Source organism: Penaeus monodon, chromosome 21 (assembly GCF_015228065.2).
Source record: "Penaeus monodon isolate SGIC_2016 chromosome 21, NSTDA_Pmon_1, whole genome shotgun sequence".
NCBI lineage: Eukaryota > Metazoa > Arthropoda > Malacostraca > Decapoda > Penaeidae > Penaeus > Penaeus monodon.
In genome coordinates this window covers 7538694-7541786 of record NC_051406.1, presented here as the reverse complement: position 1 = coordinate 7541786, position 3093 = coordinate 7538694, and the positions used below count along the sequence as shown (strand labels likewise).

At 36.0% G+C, this 3093-nt stretch overlaps 1 long non-coding RNA gene across 1 annotated transcript in view; it reads left to right on the top strand.

Moving 5' to 3' along the window:
- The first annotated feature begins 224 nt into the window (after nucleotides 1–224).
- Nucleotides 225–3093, top strand: part of LOC119586146 — a 4734-nt gene continuing 1865 nt past the window's right edge. The window contains exon 1 of the long non-coding RNA XR_005229935.1: nucleotides 225–310. This is a non-coding gene — a long non-coding RNA (uncharacterized LOC119586146). The remainder of the gene's footprint in view (nucleotides 311–3093) is intronic.

Here is a 3093-nt window from a genome sequence, read left to right as displayed (position 1 = left end):
CGCAATGGATGTGTGTAAACAACTGATGAAATCCTTAACTCCCGCTCAACAAATTGACATACGTCACAGCTGGTAGAAATGTCTGCGTTGCCTTTGCACGCATTTTTAAGCCCCTGAATGTGCAATTTGGATTCAAATATTAGATTGGTAAGTTGCGATTTGGTGATAAAGGTCTAGAAACGGTGATACATGCGCTGTGGCCTTCTCTCTTACACGACCCGTATCTAAGGCCGCGTTATGTTTCGGCGAGGAAAAGTGTCAGAAAAGTTTTGCAAATTCTCTTCTGTATAGTCGCTTCTGCATCATCAAAGTACGTGAAATGGGCACAGACGAGGAATTATGGGAGTCAGTAGAGGCATGGGTGTTAGGAAATAATAATAGACGTATTGTTGTTGTTTTTTTTTCAAAAAGGCTTTAATCAAGATTCCAGTAGGAGGGTTACAGTTTATGGTTATGTTTGAAATGGCTTTTATTATTTTATTGAATTATGTTACTTTCTTGTGTGTCACATGTTCTGTAGAATAGAACGGTTTGCACTTTTCGGTTTTCTGGGTATTGAGGACTCTGTATGGCTTGTCTTGCTGAATTTACTTGGGAAATGAGTGTGTTATTGAAGGTTCCTGTCATGAAATTAGTGTATTATAGTATTTTTAACTATGTGTAAGGTGTTTCTTGAGTCTTTCTTAAATCTAGAGTGAAGTTTGATCAATGTTGTGTTTGAATCCCATAAATATTAATTTTTTTTCTCTTTGGAGGGAACAGATAGATTTTGAAAATTAACACTTGACAAAATTAAGTGTCCATCAGATAGAGTAAGGGTGGAATTTTGACAATATATATAATTTTCTGAATGTATCAATTCTTGCTTTTGTAATCTGATCTGTCCTGTAATGAATGACTTCATGTAACAGTATTGATTTTATGTTTTGTAGCTAGGGGCTTTACCTGTAGCATACCTTGTGACTGTGTTGTAACATATATATTTACTTGTATGAAAAGTTCATGATTGACAGCACTTGAGTTGATGTGATTAACCAGTGTAACAGTGTGTACGAATAAGTTTATAAGTTTGTAATAATATGCATAGATTGGGTATAGTTTTAATGTTTTAATGTTACTAGAAAAAAAAATTGTTGGATATCCTTAAAAACAAACTTAAAAGTTTAATACTCTTATACAATTCCTTGTAAGAGCTGGTTGTGTAATTTTAAATATTACAAAGATTATGATTATATATTTGTTGGATTAACTTAGGTAATGTAAATCATACTTAATCATTGTCACAATAAAATGGTATATATTAAGAGCTTACCCAAAATGGACTTAAAGATAAGTAACCATCAGATATAGCTTTTGTATGCTATCTGCTGATAGTTCAAACAGTGATTCATTCTTTCTCTTAGCTGGCTGTCATCAGATCGATGTGAAAATGAACATAGTTTTTTGTTTTCTTTGTTGAGTAGTCAAGCTCATTCTGCTAGTGGGTGACACTACTGTTTGTCTTGATTTCATTTCTGCTTATTCTGTTTACTGTTCAGTCAGTCAAAAGTCAGTAGTACTGATGGCAATTGGCTTGTTTCTGTGTTACCAAGCAGCACCCTAATGAAAGCGTAGTGGCAGGTGTATTCACCCACAAAAGCATGGAGTCTGTGGTAAGGCTATGAAAACCTGGACAAGTTCTGCTATATGTAGCAGAAATGCCATGAAAGGTATTATTATAATTAGTGTGGAGACACTTGTTGATGAAACCAACTGTTCATTTCTTGAGAAATTAGATCAAGCTTGAGGTGAGTTTGCTAGTTTTAAGTTGTTCAAAGGAAAATAGGGACTTGAAGCAAAATTGATGTGGGCAAATGCTCTTCAAATTGTGATAACCCAGGAGATATATGTTATAAATATATTGGTCCTATAGAGTCTGAGGTTCCCAACCATCATACAAAGAGCAGAAGGTAGGATGATGTGCTGGAGAAGCAAACACAGGGGAAAAAAAACAAGCCCATGATAACAATGAAAGCCAGAATAGAGTGTTGAATTATTTGTTCACACAATTGCAAGATTTTTTTATCAGAGAGATGTTCTCATCAGAAGGAATCCTGGGCATCCTGCAAGATAATATATTGTCTACTGGGATTGATGCTTTGTATTAATTTTATAAATAAATTCAGATAATGCTGAACAGTTTCCAGAGGTAGAAATACATCTGAAGTTGAATCCATCCACAAGGACTTAACCCTATGCTGACTGGAGTAGCTATATCTGTCATGAGATATTTTGGCTTCTCACTGGGTATGACTCTTGCTATTATGTGCTGGCTTACTGGAGCTCCCTGTGGTGAGATGGCTGGGCTGGCTGCAGCAAAGATTGGGTGGATTGTTCCTACTGTTCCCCAGTAGAAGTTCTGGACAGTGAATGCTTGGCCAGGCATTAGTGGCTTAAACTAGTCAAACGATTGGCTCTTCTTCTTTGATATATCAAAATGTGATGACATCCACCTTCGTAGGCTACTACTAATATTCAGGTAGTCTACAATATGGGAAATGCCATGCTCAAAACATCAGATTGTGAGAAAGACTTTAAATGCTTGTGACTTATCAGACCATATATGCATCGTCCACATCACGAGGATAGTGTACAAAATCCTAGTAGCTAACTAAAGGATATGCCTTGATGAAAATGATTTTCGTCTTATATGCTTAACTATAATCATACACATATTTTGGTTGCCAAGCACAGCAGTGAAACCCTTTAAGACATCCAGTGATTTACAACAACGCTTATTCTAGGTCTTAAGCAGTCATACTGTCAGAACCATCTGCACACCCTAGTTTTATCAAGAAGTGCTATCATTCAAACCAATTAATATATGCATGGTATGTACAGCATATCTATAAACTTTGTACTTTGTGCAACCTTCCAAATTTTCCCTGGTACTCACTCTTGTTTGGCTAAGCCAGGTTTGCTGCAAGTATCTGACAGGTGTTCTTCACCCAACAGATCATCAAGATTATCACAAGTAGAAGTAGTTTTTGCTCAGTTATATATAGGTGAAAGAAAATTAGCTGAAGATAGCAATGTACTGCATTTGGATTGTTG